Source organism: Hemiscyllium ocellatum, chromosome 15 (genome assembly GCF_020745735.1).
Source record: "Hemiscyllium ocellatum isolate sHemOce1 chromosome 15, sHemOce1.pat.X.cur, whole genome shotgun sequence".
Lineage (NCBI taxonomy): Eukaryota > Metazoa > Chordata > Chondrichthyes > Orectolobiformes > Hemiscylliidae > Hemiscyllium > Hemiscyllium ocellatum.
The window spans coordinates 68351389-68368398 of record NC_083415.1 but is presented as its reverse complement, the minus strand read 5'-3'; the positions used below and the strand labels follow the sequence as shown (position 1 = coordinate 68368398).

At 44.2% G+C, this 17010-nt stretch overlaps 1 protein-coding gene across 3 annotated transcripts in view; it reads left to right on the top strand.

The window, feature by feature from the left end:
• osgn1 (oxidative stress induced growth inhibitor 1) overlaps positions 1-17010 on the top strand; it is a 62772-nt gene that overhangs the window by 10006 nt on the left and 35756 nt on the right. Inside the window, exon 1 of one of the 3 annotated variants that reach the window (XM_060836595.1) lies at positions 14762-14843. The exons of 1 other annotated variant lie outside the window; for it this stretch is intronic. The gene's annotated coding sequence lies outside the window, so the exon portion shown is untranslated. Of the gene's footprint in view, positions 1-14761; positions 14844-14982; positions 15029-17010 lie in introns of those variants that run through there. One more of the 3 variants, XM_060836596.1, reaches the window with a different exon arrangement.

Here is a 17010-nt window from a genome sequence, read left to right as displayed (position 1 = left end):
CACGAAGGACTCAAAGCCCTCCACTTCTTCCTTTCCTGCCGCACCAACCAGTACCCTTCCACTGACACCCTCCTTCGACTGACTGAACTGGTCCTCACTCTGAACAACTTCTCTTTCCAATCCTCCCACTTTCTCCAAACCAAAGGAGTTGCTATGGGCACCCGCATGGGCCCCAGCTATGCCTGCCTCTTTGTAGGATAAGTGGAACAGTCCATCTTCCGCAGCTACACTGGCAGCCCCCCCCACCTTTTCCTCCGCTACATCGATGACTGTATCGGCGCTGCCTCGTGCTCCCACGAGGAGGTTGAACAGTTCATCCACTTTACCAACACCTTCCACCCTGACCTCAAATTTACCTGGACCGTCTCAGACTCCTCCCTCCCCTTCCTAGACCTCTCCATTTCTATCTCGGGCGACCGAATTAACATGGACATTTACTATAAACTGACTGACTCCCACAGCTACCTAGACTACCCCTCCTCCCACCCTGCCCCCTGTAAAAACGCCATCCCATATTCCCAACTCCTTCGTCTCTGCCGCATCTGCTCCCAGGAGGACCATTTCCAATACAGTACAACGCAGATGGTCTTCTTCAAAGACCGCAATTTCCCCCCACACGTAATCGACGATGCCCTCCACCGCATCTCCTCTACTTCCTGCTCCTCTGCCCTTGAGCCCCGCCCCTCCAATCACCACCAGGACAGAACCCCACTGGTCCTCACCTACCACCCCACCAACCTCCAGATACGTCGTATCATCCGTCGTCATTTCCGCCACCTCCAAACAGACCCCACCACTGGGGATATATTTCCCTCCCCTCCCCTATCAGCGTTCCGAAAAGACCACTCCCTCCGTGACTCCCTCATCAGGTCCACACCCCCCACCAACCCAACCTCCACTCCTGGCACCTTCCCCTGCAACCGTAACAAATGCAAAACTTGCGCCCACACCTCCCCCCTTACTTTCCTCCAAGGCCCCAAGGGATCCTTCCATATCCACCACAAATTCACCTGCACCTCCACACACATCATTTACTGCATCCACTGCACCCGATATGGCCTCCTCTATATTGGGGAGACAGGCCGCCTACTTGCAGAACATTTCAGAGAACACCTCTGGGACACCCGGACCAACCAACCCAACCACCCCGTGGCTCAACACTTCAACTCCCCCTCCCATTCCACCAAGGACATGCAGGTCCTTGGACTCCTCCATTGCCAGAGCATAGCAATACGACAGCTGGAGGAAGAGCGCCTCATCTTCCGCCTAGGAACCCTCCAACCACAAGGGATGAACTCAGATTTCTCCAGTTTCTTCATTTCCCCTTCCCCCACCTTGTCTCAGTCCTAACCCTCGAACTCAGCACCACCTTCCTAACCTGCAATCTTCTTCCTGACCTCTCCGCCCCCACCCCACTCCGGTCTATCACCCTCACCTTAACCTCCTTCCACCTATCGCATTTCCAACGCGCCTCCCCCAAGTCCCTCCTCCCTACCTTTTATCTTAGCCTGCTTGGCACACTTTCCTCATTCCTGAAGAAGGGCTCATGCCCAAAACGTAGATTTTCCTGCTCCTTGGATGCTGCCTGACCTGCTGCGCTTTTCCAGCAACACATTTTCAGCTCTTTAAATTTATTATCAATTTGGGATCTTGTTTGTCAGTATTGAGTGTTCACAAATCAGGAACTGCCTGTATTCTTTTTCGTTCTTCCTGCCAAAATGGACACTTTTGTCCCATTTTCCTGCATTATGCTCCATTTTGATTTGACTCCCTACAGTGAAACAGGCCATCTGGCCCAACAAGTCCACACCTCTGAAGAGTAACCCACCCAGACCCAATTCCTTCTGACTAATGCACCTAACACTATGGGCTATTTAGTGTGGCCAGTTCACCTGACCTGCACATCTTTGGGCTTACAGTAAGGAACTGGAGTATCCGGAGGAAACTCACACAGACATGGGGAGAATGTGCAAACTCCACACGGACATGCGCCGAGGCTGGAATCAAATCCGGGTCCCTAGCACGGTGAGGCAGCAGTGCTAACCACAGCCACCGTGCCAACTTACCATATTTGCCATATCTTTACCCAGTCACTTACTTTATCTATATCCTGTGAACCCTTTGTATGTTCATTTTACAACTTAGTTTCCAACAAAGAACAAAGAAAATTTACAGCCCAGGAACAGTTCATTTGGCCCTCCAAGCCTGAGCCGATCCAAATCCACTGTCTAAACCTATTGCCCAATTCCTAAGCATCTGTATCCCTCTGCTCCCCACCTACTCATTGCATCTGTTCAGACACGCCTTAAGTGAATCTACCTTGCCTGCCTCTACTACCTCTGCTGGCAACATGTTCCAGGCACCTACCGCCCTCTGTGTAAAGTACTTGCCATGTTCATCCCCTCTAAGCTTTTCACCTCTCACCTTGAACACATGACCTCTCATTATTGAATTCCTCACCCTGGGAAAAAGCTTATCTCTATTGACCCTGTCTATACCCTTCATGATTTTGTAGACCCCAATCAGGTCCCCCCTCAATCTCCTTTTTTCTAATGAAAACAATCCTAACCTACTCAACCTCTTTTCATAGCTAGCACCTTCCATACCAGGCAACATCCTCGTAAACCTCTCTACCCTCTCCAAAGTGTCCACATCCTTTTGGTAATGTGGAGACCAGAACTGTACACAGTATTCTAAATGCGGCCGAACCAATGTCTTGTACAATATCCTGTCTATCTTTGTGTTATCAGTCTCTTCATCCAAGAAGTTTATATACTTTGTAAACCAATTTCTGTGGCACACCACTCAGTATATCTTGCTGACTAGAAAATGACGCACCTATGCTTACTCTCTGCTTCCTGCTAGCCATTCAATCTTCTATACATGCCTCTTTATTACCGTGTACACCATCTTCTCTTTTTGAACCTGAAGCCTTCCAGAAATCTGAAATAGAGTTCGTTCACTAGTTTTCCTCACCACAGCGTATGTTACTGCTTTAACCAACTGCTTAAAAATGATTTCTCTTACACAAAACTGTGTCGATTCTGCTTGATTAACTTTAACTTTTCTAAGTTAAACAGCTTAACAGCTTAAATAATAGCTTTTAACATCTTCTTGACACACATTAAACAATGTTTCAACTTGTTTACAAATAAAGAATAAACTGGTAAAGACCAGTTGACCTGTCCAGGAGTGGGAAACAGTTTTAGAGGGAATAATCAAGGACAGAATTAACTGACTTTTGGAAAAGTGTGGGTTAATCAAGGTCAATGAGATTTGTAAAAGGCAAATTCTGTTTCACTAACTTTTAGTGAGGGCTTTGAAGTTACAAAGGGTTGTGTGACTGACGTGTAGATACTTTCAACAGACATTTGACGATGAGCCACATAATAGATGTTCTTGTAAAACTGAAGCCAATGGAATTAAAATGATGGTGGCAGTGAGGATACAAAATTAGATGAGAGTTAGAAAGCAAAGATGGAAAATTATAGGCCAATTAGCCTAACCTCAGTTGTCAGTAAAATTCTAGAATCCATCATTAAGGATGAGGTTTCTAAATTCTTGGAAGAGCAGAGTCTGATTAGAACAAGTCAACATGGATTTAGTAAGGGGAGATCATGCCTGACAAACCTGTTGGAATTCTTTGAAGAGGTGACAAGTGGATTAGATCAGGGAAACCCAGTGGGTGTGGTCTATCTAGACTTCCAAAAGGCCTTTGATAAGGTGCCACACGGAAGGCTGCTGAGCAAGGTGAAGGCCCATGATGTTCGAGGTGAGCTACTGGGATGGATTGAGGATTGGCTATCTGACAGAAGGCAGAGAGTTGGGATAAAAGGTTCTTTTTCGGAATGGCAGCCAGTGACAAGCGGTGTCCCGCAGGGTTCAGTGTTGGGGCTGCAGCTGTTCACATTATATATTAATGATCTGGGTGAAGGGACTGGGGGCATTCTAGCGAAGTTTGCCAATGATCCGAAGTTCGGTGGACAGGCAGGTAGTACTGAGGAAATGGGGAGGCTGCAGAAGGATCTAGACAGTTTGGGAGAGTGGTCCAGGAAATGGCTGATGGAATTCAACGTGAGCAAATGCAAGGTCTTGCACTTTGGCAAAAAGAATAAAAGCATAGACTACTTTCTAAACGATGAGAAAATTCATAAAGTCAAATTACAAAGGGATCTGGGAGTGCTAGTCGAGGATTCTCTAAAGGTAAACATGCAGGTTGAGTCCATGATTAAGAAAGCAAATGCAATGTTGTCACTTATCTCAAGAGGGTTGGAATATAAAAGCACCGTTGTGCTACTGAGACTTTATAAAGCTCTGGTTAGGCCCCATTTGGAGTACTGTGTCCAGTTTTGGTCCCCACACCTCAGGAAGGACATACTGGCACTGGAATGTGTCCAGCGGAGATTCACACGGATGATCCCTGGAATGGTTGGTCTAACATATGAGGAACGGCTAAGGATCCTGGGACTGTATTCATTGGAGTTTAGAAGATTAAGGGGAGACTTAATAGAAACTTACAAGATAATACACAGCTTGGAAAGGGTGGATGCTAGGAAATTTTTTCCGTTAGGCGAGGAGACTAGGACCCGTGGACACAGCCTTAAAATTAGAAGGGGTCAATTCAGAACAGAAATGTGGAGACATTTCTTCAGCCAGAGGGTGGTGGGCCTGTGGAATTCATTGCCACAGAGTGCAGTGGAGGCCGGGACACTAAATGTCTTCAAGGCAGAGATTGATAGATTCTTGATGTCTCGAGGAATTAAGGGCTACGGGGAGAATGCGGGTAAGTGGAGTTGCAATGCCCATCAGCCATGATTGAATGGCGGAGTGGACTCAATGGGCCAAATGGCCTTACTTCCACTCCTATGTCTTATGGTCTCATGGTCTTATTCATGGTGAACAATGGTTTTTCATACCATAGTGTACATTGGAGTTCCTCAGCAGTCTGTATTGGCAACACTGAATGACCTAGAGCACTGGGTGTGTACTTTCAAAATCTGCAGTTGAAATGAAACTGGGGAAGTGCCATAAACAATGAGGAGGATTATAACAGACTTCAGGGGAATACAGACTGGCTGGTGAAATGTACTCAGCAGGTAGAACTTAACAGAGAAATACAATATGATTCATTTTGATTACAGAAATGAGAGACAATGTAAACCACACAATACAGTTATTAAGATGATGTAGGATTGGAGATACCTAGAGGTGTATTCATATCAATCTTTGAAGGTAATAGTACAGGTTAGGAAGGTTGTTAAAAATAGTTACCCTTGGTTTTATACAAGAGTAGAGTATTGCAAGATTGAAATTATGCTGAATCTTTATCAATATCTTGTTCGGGACTAGTTGGATAACTGTTCAGTTCTGGAAACCACATTTTAGGAACGATATAGAGGTCTTTGAGAGACTGCAAGGGAGGGACTGCAGGTATGTGGAGAAACTGGGGAATTGGAGCTGTTCTCCTGAGAACAGGGAAGGTTCCAAGAAAATGCAACATATTCAAAAAGATGGTGATGAAATAAATCAGATGAACCTGTTTCCATTGGCTGTGGTCAGTAAAACAAGTGGCCAGTGGTAGTGTCCCTTCTCCTTCAGAGATGTGTAATAATGTCTTTGAACAGGTTGATTGGAAAAATGGGTTAAATTAAAATAAGAGAATCATTTGTCAAAAAAATTCAGAGAGAACGTGTGGAATTTGTTTTGACGTAGCAAAGTCGTGTGATCTGCTTGAACAGGAGTGGGAGCAAATGCAACTTTCACTTTCAAAAGAGTATTGGATAAATTCCTGTAGGATGAAAGTTTGCAGAATTTTAGGGGAAGAACAGGAGAAACAGGATAGATCTTTAAAAGAGCCAACACGAGAATGATGGGCTGAATAATCTCCTTCAGTGCTGCATCATTTTTGATAACGAACATTTTCTGTAATATGTAGACCAAGGTCAAAAACATCATGATGTTGTGATGAAGCTCCTGTGGCCAACAGCCTCACCCCCTGTCTCTCGGCAGTACTACAGCTGTAAGGTAACGATGCAGGCAGGGACTTCTCTTTATTCCTTCTATGGGAAGTGGTGGCACTGGCTGGGACTGCATTTATTGCCTGACCCTAATTGCTTCAGGGAAAGTTGTGGTGAGCTGCCAACTTGAACCATTGCAATCCATGTGGTTTGGTACCTGCACTGTAATATAATAAAAGAAAAAAAAACTACAGATACTGGAGATCTGAAAGAAAAACAGCTGGAGAAACTCAGCAGGTCTGGTAGCTTCTGTGGAGAGAGAACCACAGAACGATTCAAATCAAATGACTTGTCAAAATCTGCAGTGGTGTTGGGGAGGGTTTTCCAGTAGTTTGACCCAGCCACACTGAAGGAATGGTAATATACAGGTTGAGTACTCGTCTGAAAACTGAAAAGACCTAAAATCTGAATATCTTTTCAAAAGCAGATGTGAATGAACCTGTAGACGTGCTGCGTTTGTACCTTAGGAAATAAATATTGCTTTTAGTTCCATTTGGTTCTGTTCGGGTCAAGTAAAGATTTCTTCCGCAAGGGCCTGAGGACCAGAGTGGACCTGAGTGGTAAGAGTGGAGGTTAAAACAATGACTGCAGATGCTGGAAACCAGATTCTGGATCAGTGGTGCTGGAAGAGCACAGCAGTTCAGGCAGTATCCAAAGTGCAGCGAAATCGACGTTTCGGGCAAAAGCCCTTCATCAGGAATAAAGGCAGTGAGCCTGATGCGTGGAGAGATAAGCTAGAAGTGGGTGGGGGTGGGGAGAAAGTAGCATAGAGTACAATGGGTGAGTGGGGGAGGGGATGAAGGTGATAGGTCAGGGAGGAGAGGGTGGAAGGGTACTGTTGGGGATGTCTGGAGAGGAAAAAACGGAGGGCTTGGAGGCCCTGGTCATAGCAATAAATGGAGACAGAATAGCAAGATCAATGGGAAAAAAAAGTTTATAGGTATCATCAGGTTTTGATGAAGCTAATGTGAACCCATTCCCCAACAGCCTTAAGTACAACGAGTTCAAGAGTAGACTGTGGTGGTAATTGGCCAGGCTGGATTTGTTCAGCTTTCTCTGTGCAGAACAAATCTGGACAATTTTCAATATTGTCAGGTAAATGCCAGTGTTGTAACTGTGGTGGAACAGTCTGGCTAGGATCGCCGCTCGTTCCAGAGCACAAGTCTTCAATACAAACCAACATAGGATAAAGAATAGACTGTTCAGCCCCCTCAAACCTATTCCACCATTCAATGAGATCATGGTTGATCTGTGATCCAACTTCATATACTCATCTTTATCCATATTCCTTAATACTTTTGCTTAACAAAAATTATCTATCTCAAATTTAAAAGTAACTGATTCTGCATCCACTCCTGTTTGTGGAAGAGAGTTCCAAACATCTGCCACCCTTTGTTTGTCGAAGTGCTTCCTAACATCTCTCCTGAATGGTCTGACCCTAAGTTTCAGACTGTACCCCCTAATTCCAGAATCCCCAGCCTCTGGAAATGGTTTATCTGCTCTGTTTTTCCTGTTATATCTTGAAAACTTTGATCAGATTACCCGTTAACCTTTGAAGTTCTAAAATGTCCCACTTACTGTGTATACTCAAGTAATAGCCTACTTGTTTTGACTACTTTTTAAAATTAAATTTATGGGGTTGATTATTACATGGATATTACTTTTGAGTGGCTGAAATTCATGACCGTCAAAATTCATACAGTATCATTAGCAGAAGCCCAATTGATCTCTGAATAAATATGAATTACGGTAATTCTGAAAACCTGGATTGGAGAATGCCGACTGGCACTCTGACTCAGAAATGTTAATCCGTTATCTGTGAAGAACTAGGGTCGACTCTTACGAGATATGTAAAAGATTCCAGATTTTTTTGACCAAAAATAGGGGTCAATTTTTACAAGATCACTTATTATTTGAGTATAATCAGAACTTGCATTGAACTCCATCTGCCAGAGTTTTGCCCATTGACTTAGTCTATCAAGTGTGCTATCTTCCACACTCTGTTCAATGCTGCCTAAGTTAGTGTCATCAGCAAATTTGGATGTGTTACTCTCAATGACATTATTCAAGTCATTAATAAATACTGGGAATGATTAAGGTCTTTACACAGATCCTTATGATACATCCCATCCTACCAACTTGAGCACCCACCCATTATCCCTACTTCCTTTCACCTGCAACTCAGCCAATTTCCTAGCCCTGTCAGTAATTTGCCCTCAATTATGTGGGCTTTTACCTTTGTTAACAATCTCTTATGTGAGACTTTATCAAATGCCTTCTGGAAATCCATGTAAACGACACCCGTAGACATCCCCCTGTCCAGTAACTTTGTCACCTTGTCAAAAAGTTCAGTGAGGGTCATCAGGCATGACCCAGCTGTCATGAATCCATGCTGGTTCTCCTTGATAAACTGAAAATGTTCAAGATGTTCAGTTACTCTAGACTTGATTATAGACTCCCAACAATTTCCCCACCACAGATGTTGGGCTAACTGGTCTGTAATTTCCTGGTTTCACTATTTTTTACCCTTCTTAAAAAGTGAAGTGACATGTGCAATTTTCCAATCCAGAGGGACGAGTCCTTAATCTTAGAAGTCTTAAAGATGTAGTTAGGGCATCTACAACGTGCTGCCCTACTTCCCATCCTCTGATGGAAATTGTCACAGAGATTTGTCTTTCTTTAATTCTATTAATTTCCTCTTTACCATTGATTTACTTATGTAATTTTATTCAGTCCCTGTCCCCGATCCACTATTAATTTCATCAGGACTTCCAGCAAGCTATCCTCCTTTTCTACTGTTAATGCTGAGGCAAGGTCGGTGCAACAGCGAGGGCTAAAGGGCCTGTATTGTGCTGTAGTGTTCTATGTAATTATTCATCATGTCTGCCATTTCCCCATAGTAATTGACAATATCCTAACTTCTAGTCTTGTGTGGGCCAACATTGCTCATGACCAACCAGTTTTCCTTTAAGTAACTATAACATTGCTACTTGATTTTGATATCCATGGCATGTTTCCTTTTATAATCCCTTTAAGTAGTTCTTATAAACCGCTTTGTGGCCCTTTGTATCTTTCCCATTTAGTAGGATCTGTGATTTCTTTTGTATTTTTGTAAGCCTTTTTGATTAGTTTTATGCTGCCTGTTATTTTTCTAATTACCCAAGGCTTTTTTTCTGTCTATTGGAGGTTTTCCCTTGGAGGGGTATAAACTAATTTTATTGTGTTAAACATTTCTTTAAATACCCTCCACTGTTCTTCAGTTCAGTTGTTTTACCCATGAGCAGATTTCCCCAGTTTAGTGTGTACAGTCCCTGTCTTATTAAAGTTGGCCTTACCTAAGTCTGAAATGCTTGTTGCTGATTCATGCTTTTCACTTTCAAATGCTATATTAAACTCGATTATGTAATGATCACTATTTGATCAATGTTCAAAAATCCCCACAGTGTAGAAAGAGGCCATTCTGCCCTATGCATCTGCACTGACCTTCAGGGCATCCCACCCAAACTCAGCCTGATAACCCCATATTTCCCCTGGCTAATTCACCCCGCCTAGGAGAAAGTGAAGACTGCAGATGCTGGAGATCAGAGTCAAAAAGGGTGGCGCTGGAAAAGCGCAGCAGGTCAGGCAGCATCTGAGGAGCAGGAGTATTGACAATTCAGGCTGAGCCCTTCATCGGGACCTGCTGTGCTTTTCCAGTGCCACACGTTTTGACTCTAATTGACCTAATCTGCATATCACTAGACACTATGGGGCAATTTGACATGACCAATCCATCTACCTGAACATCTTTAGACTGTGAGAGAAACCCATGCAGACATGGGGAGAACATGCAAACTCCACACGGTTGCTTAAAGCAATTCCAACCACCGAGCCACCATATTCAATTCATGCACAATAAATTCCTAAATAAATCCGACTCATTACTAAATCCAATATTACTTGTCCCCTTGTTACATCCAGGACAAGTTGTTGTAGGAACTGACACCGGACACACTCAAGAATTTCACTACCTTTCTGACAGATACATGTCTGCCACTCCCATCTATGCTAAAGTGAAAATCACCATATAATACTACTTTAGCTTTGCTACATACTTGCCTATTTTTTCTATTTATACAATCTATCACTTCAGAAGTACTACCGGGGGGTCTATACACAACATCAATGACATTTTTAGATCCTTTACTGTTCCTCACTTCCACCATATGGTTTCCACTGAATGCCTTGCCTTCATTATATAGTCCGTCACCTTCAAAGTAATTTTGTTTCCAATCCAGCTCCTTTGCCACAATCTGTTGTTGGAATGTTGTCAAAGCCTGTACCCGTTGCATTATCTATGGCTTCAGCCATTTCATAATATCACGTGGAGTGAATCGAATTGGCTGAAGAGTGATGCTCGGGACCACTGAAGGAGGCCGAGATGGATCATCCAGTCAGCACCTGTAACTGAGGATTGTTGCATATGCTTTAACCTTATCTCTACAATAAAGTGCTGGGCTCTCCTGTCATTGAAGAAGTGGGTATTTTGGAGCCTTTTACTCCAGTGAGTTGTTTAATTATCCACCACTATTCACGACAGGATGTGGCAAGACTGCAGAGCTAGATCTAATCCTTGCATACAATCACAGTGCTCCCATTGCAAGGGAGTTCTAGGATTTTAATCCAGTGACTGAAGGACCAAGGAAAAATTGTCAGGCCAGAGTGGTTCCTGCCTGAATGATCCACCCACTCTTATTTCAGGTGTTTTGTTTTGCACAGTTTGGCACAACTCATTTGTGTCGCAGCCAGGATGGCAGGAGTACACTGTCTCACTCTCTCTCTCTCTCTCTAGTCCCACTGTTGATCTTTGCAGAACAAAACTTACTCATACACACACACAGGGCAAATGAGGGGAAAATATTCTCTCAGCTGAGATTCATAGAACGTAGAACAGTACACCATAGTACGGGCCCTTCGGCCCATGATGCTGTGCTGAGCACTTGTCTTAATCTAAAATCAACCTAACCTATGCACCCCTCAATTTACTGCAGTCCATGTGCTTGTCCAGCAGTCGCATAAATGCCCCTAATGTCTCTGACTCTACCACCACTGCTGGTAGTGCATTCCACGCACCCACCCCACTCTGCGTAAAGAACCTACCTCTAACATCGCCCCTATACCTTCCTCCAATCACCTTAAAATTAAGGCCCCTCAAGCCATTTATGCCCTGGGGAAACGTTTTTGCCTATCTGCTCTATCTATGCCTCTCATTACCTGGGACACCTCTTATTAAGTCTCCTCTCTTCCTTCTCTCCAGTGTGAAAAGGCCTAGCTCACTCAGTCTCTCTTCATAAAACAAGCCCTCCAATCCAGGCAGCATCCAGGTAAATCTCCTCTGCACCCTCTCTAAAGCATCTCCCATCTTTCCTATAATGAGGTGACCAGAATTAGACACAGTATTCCGAGTGTAGTCTAACCAGGGTTTTATGGAGCTGAAGCAAAAGCTTGTGGCTCTTAAACTCACTCCCCTTGTTAATGACATCCAAAACACCATACGCTTTCTTAACAACCCTATCAACTTAGGTGGCAACTTTGAGGGATCTATGTATGAGGAACCCAAGATCCCTCTATTCTTCCATACTACCAAGAAAATAGACAATAGGTGCAGGAGTAGGCCATTCTGCCCTTCAAGCCTGCACCACCATTCAATATGATCATGGCTGATCATCCTTAATCAGTATCCTGTTGTTGCCTTGTCTTGTCTTTAATCCTGTATTCAGCATTCAAATTTGATCTTCCAAAATTAATCACTTCGCATTTATCCAGGATGAACTTAATCTGCCACTTCTCAGTCCACTGCTGTATCCTGTCAATATCTTGTAGCCTGCAACAGTCCTCAACGCTACCTACAAGACCATCAACCTTCATGTCATCAGCAAACTTACTAACTCATCCTTACATTTCTTCATCCAAGTTATTTATAAAAAGAACCGATCTCTACGGGACACCACTGGTCACTGACCTCCAGGTGGAACACTTTCCATCCACTACCCCTCACTGTCTTCTTTCGGCCAGTCAATTCTGTATCAAGACAGCCACATTTCTCAGTATCTTATACCTCCTAACTTTCTGAATGAGCCGATCGTAGGGAACCTTATCAAATGCCTTACTGAAATCCATATACACCACATCCACTGTTCGACCTTTGTCAACTTGTCTCGTCATATCCTCAAAGAATTCAAGAAGGCTTGCGAGGCATGACTCCCCTGTGGAGAGTGAGGATACAAAGATCATCGCCACAGGCGCAGCATTCTCATTCCTCACTTGCCATAGTAACCTTTAATATAACTGGTCCGACCCTGGGGACTTGTCTATCTTGATGCTTCCCAGAATTTCCAGCACATCCACTTCCTTAATATCAACTATTCAAGCCTATTAACCTGGTCCACCGTGTTCTCACTATCAACAAGATCCCGCTCTCTAGTGAATACTCAAACAAAAATCTCATTTAAGACATCCCCTACCTCTCCAGGCACAAGTTCCCATCGCTAACTCTGATTGGCTCTACCCTCTCTCTGATCATTCTCTTATTCCTCACGTATGTGTAGAACGCCTTTGGATTTTCCCTAATCCTTCCAACGAAGGCTTTTCCGTGTCTCCTCTTAGCTCACCTCAGGCAACTTTTGAGTTCTTTCCTAGCTACCCTGTCATCCTCTAAAGCTGTCTAAAGATTTACTTGGAAGAAATTTGAGCAGTATCTCAGTGAGAAGCAATATATAGTGGAGATGTAGATATTTTTTAATCTACTTGTTCAGAGATATTATTGCACATCTGTGGAGCAGGCACGACATGAACCCAAGGCTCCTAGGTCAGGACACTATCACTGCACCACAAGAGCTCTTGTGATGCAGCTGTATCCCAGTTGGCAGCAGTACCCTGAGGAGCTAAATGCCAGTGAGAAGCTGTGCCCAATGAAGCCATGAGAACTGACCAAGGGAGTTTATTCCAACCTGGCTATGAAGGAGTTGTGGGGTGGCTTAGTGGTTAGCACTGCTGCCTCACAGCACCAGGGACACATGTCCCTGCGTGGGTTTCCTCCGGGTGCTCCAGTTTCCTCCCACAGTCCAAAGATGTGCAGTTTAGGTGAATTGGCTATGCTCAATTGCCGATGGTGTTCAGGGATGTATTAGATAGGTGTATTAGTCAGGGGTAGATATAGAGTAATAGGGTAGGGGGTGTCTGGGTGGGTTACTCTTCAGAGGGTCGGTGTGGACTTAGACTCATAGAGATGTACAGCATGGAAACTTGTTGGGCCTAATGGCCTGTTTCCACACTGTAGGGATTCTATAAATCAGCCTTTGATCCATTGTATACATTCCTGTGTCTGGGTCAAGTTCCAGGGACTGATCCTGCTGCAGACAGTTCAAGAGACTGGAGTGGGATACTCCACCTGCTGTTCAGTTCGGCTGGTTTGAGAATCTCCCTGCCCTTTCTCTGTTAGACTAACTCTCTCTTTTGCGTAGAAGAAAGCTATGTCTTCAGATTGTGACCAGGTTGTTAATAGCTGAGAATTGAGCCCATCTGCAACAACAACTTTTTTTAATTTCAAAAATATACTTTATTCGTAAAATAATCATAAAATAATTTGATGGTCTGTACATTTGGTCATGCCATACATATGTCAACATTTACATACAGAGATCAGACTTTATCATTGTTATATAAAGGTCTGTACATTTTTCAATCATATGCCCATATATTTAGCTATGGCGTTAGCAGAGCCCAAATGACTGCATGGGCCCCCTGTTCTTCTCTAGGCAGGCAGATGTTACACGGTAGTCTTTCCCCACCGCGCCCTGGCGGCAGCTGCCCCAAGCTTCAGCGCGTCCCTCAACACGTAGTCCTGGACCTTTGAATGTGCCAGTCTGCAACACTCAGTCGGGGTCAACTCCTTCAGCTGGAAGATCAACAGGTTTCGGACCACCCAGAGAGCGTCCTTCACCGAGTTGATGATCCTCCAGGCACAGTTGATGTTCGTCTCGGTGTGCGTCCCGGGGAACAGGCCATAGAGCACGGAGTCCTGCGTCACGGCGCTGCTCGGGACGAACCTCGACAAACTCCACTGCGTTCCTCTCCAGACTTCCTCTGCATAGGCACATTCCAGAAGGAGGTGTGTGACAGTCTCATCCCCCGCAGCCGCTTCGAGGGCAGCGTGCGGTGCGGCTGAGAGTCCGGGCGTGCATAAAGGATCTCACAGGCAGAGCCCTTCTCACCACCAGCCAGGCCATGTCTTGGTGCTTGTTGGAAAGTTCTGGCGATGAGGCATTCTGCCAAATGGCTTTGATAGTCTGCTCAGGGAACCACTCGATAGGATCCGCCCTCTCCTTTTCCCGAAGGGTCTCAAGGACACTACGTGCTGACCACTTCCACAACAACTGGGTGACTGCAGCTGACATTAATCTGTTAAACCTGATGGAGTGAAGCTGACATTGAGATTGAAGGTTAAATACTGTTAATCAGGACACTTTACATTCATGGAAAATTCCAGAAAGCTGAAAGAATCTTGTTTTGCAGGTAGGGCATGCAGAGGCAGGTCAGAGTTAATGAGAAAAGTGTAGTTGAGTACAGGTTTTGTTATCTAATCTGAGCAGCTGTGATAAGTTTACAATGTGATGTTCAATAGGAGAACAGTGACAACCAATGCCTGTCAATAGCTGGCAAAGTAATGCAAGGTGGGAGTGGCAATGAGACTGGGGTTGGGATGCCAACATTATAACCCCTTCCCTGAGCCTCTGAATGATGGGAGCCATTTGTGACTTTGAAGATTCTGTGAATGTACAGCTTTAGGTAAAGTTCTTGATGCTGAGGAATGTTAATCTCCTTCCTATTTATGTAAAATGTGATCATCCAGAGTCAGAGACTTTGTCACTCCTTCAACTACAAACCAAACCTGTTCCTGAGTGGTTCTTTGATTTTTGTCTTTGTTTTGTAGAGTGTAGTTACCAGTTTAATACTCTTTGGAGGCTGACTGGGTAAGTAGTGAATTGGCTCTGCTAGTTTAATAATCCAGAGAAATGAGAGTTTAAATCCCACTGGGTAAATTTGAGATTTTAAATTCAGTCAAATGATTATTTGAAAATAAAATGCAGTTATGACAGTGACAATGGGTGGAATTTTATCCAGGACTGGGTGATATGGGCTATGGTGGGATTTGTGGTAGAATTAGATGAGAAGTCTAGCAAGGTCCATCTTGATATTGGATGTTGTGGCCATTAAGGAGACTTAGAAATCCCAGGGGCAGGAATGGTTGTTGGATGTTCTGGGATTTAGATGTTTCAGAAGTAATAGTGAGGGAGGTATAAGAGATGGGGGAGTGGCATTGCTAATCATGGAAAGTATCACAGCTGAAGAAAAGGAGGTTGTTGAGGATTTGTCTACAGAGTGAATATGGATGGAAGTCAGAAACGGGAAAGGTGTATCACTTTATGGGGAGTTTTCTATAGACACCCCAATAGCAATAAAGACATGGAGGAGCAAATTGGGAGGCAGAATTTAGGTGTAGAAATAACTGGGTTGTTGTCATGGGTGACATCAACTTCCCTAATATTGGTGGGAACTTCCTTAGTATGAATAGTTTGGATGGAATAGATTTTGTCAGGTGTGTCCAGGAAGGATTCCTGACTTAATATGTAGATAAGCTGACCAAAGGGAGGCCATATTGTATTTGGTGCTTGGCAATGAGCCAGGTCAGGTGTCAGGTCTCTGGTCTCTCAGTGGGAGAGTGTTTGGTGACCACATGACCTTCACTACAGTCATGGAGAGGGATAGGAGCAGATGGTTTGGTAAAGTATTTAATTGAGGGAGGGGCAATTACAATGCTCTTAGGCAGGAACTGTGGAGCATAAATTGAGAACATATTCTCAGGTTAATGCATGACAGAAATGTGGAGGTTGTTTAGGGAGCACTTGCTGTGAGCGCTGGATAGGTTGTCCCACTGAGGCAAGGAAGAGATGGTAGGGTGAAGGAACTTTGGATGAAAAGAGACATGGAATATCTCATCAAGAGGAAAAAGGAAGCTTACTTAGTGTTGTGGAAGCAAGGATCAGACAGGGCTCTTTAGAGTTATAAGGTTCCAGGAAGGAAATGAAGAATGGACTTAGGAGAGTGAGAAGAGGCATGAAAAAGCCTTGGCGGGTAGGCTTAAGGAAAATTCCAAAGCTGTGAGGAACATGAGGATGGCCAGAGTGATGGTTAGGCTGATCAGAAATAGTGGAGGGAAGTTGTGCCTGGAGTTGGGGGAGGTAGGGGATGTCCTTTAATAAATACTTTGTTTTAATATTCACTAGTGAGAGGGACCTTGTCGTTTCTGAGGACAGTGTGAAACAGGCTGTTATGCTCAAACAGGTTGATGTTAAGAAGGAGGATGTGCTGAAAATGTTGAAAAACATGAGGATAGATAAGTCCCCTGGGCCAGACGCGATATACCCAAGGTTGGTCCAGGAAGCGAGGGAAGAGATTGCTGCCCCTTTGCGATGATCTTTGTGTCCTCCCTATCCACTGGAGAAATACCAGATGATTGGAAGGTGGTAAATGTTATTCCCTTGCTCAAGAAAAGGAATAGGGATAACCCTGGGAATTACAGACCAGTCTTGCATTGGTGGTGGACAAATTATTGGAGAGAATTCTGAGAAACAGGATTTATGATTATTTAGAAAAGCTTAGCTTGATTAGAAATAATCAGGATAGCGTTGTGAGGGGCCAGTCATGTCCCACAAGCCTTATTGAATTCTTTAAGGATGTGACAAAACACATTGATGGAGGTCGAGCAGTGGATGTGGTATACATTGATTTTAGCAAGGCTTTTGATAAGGTTCTCTATGGTAGGCTAATTCAGAAAGTAAGGAGGTGTGGGTTACAGGGAAATCTGGCTGTCAGGAAACAGAATTGGCTGGCCCATAGAAGACAGGGTGTTGGTAGATGGAAAGTATTTAGCCTGGAGTTCGGTGACCAGTGG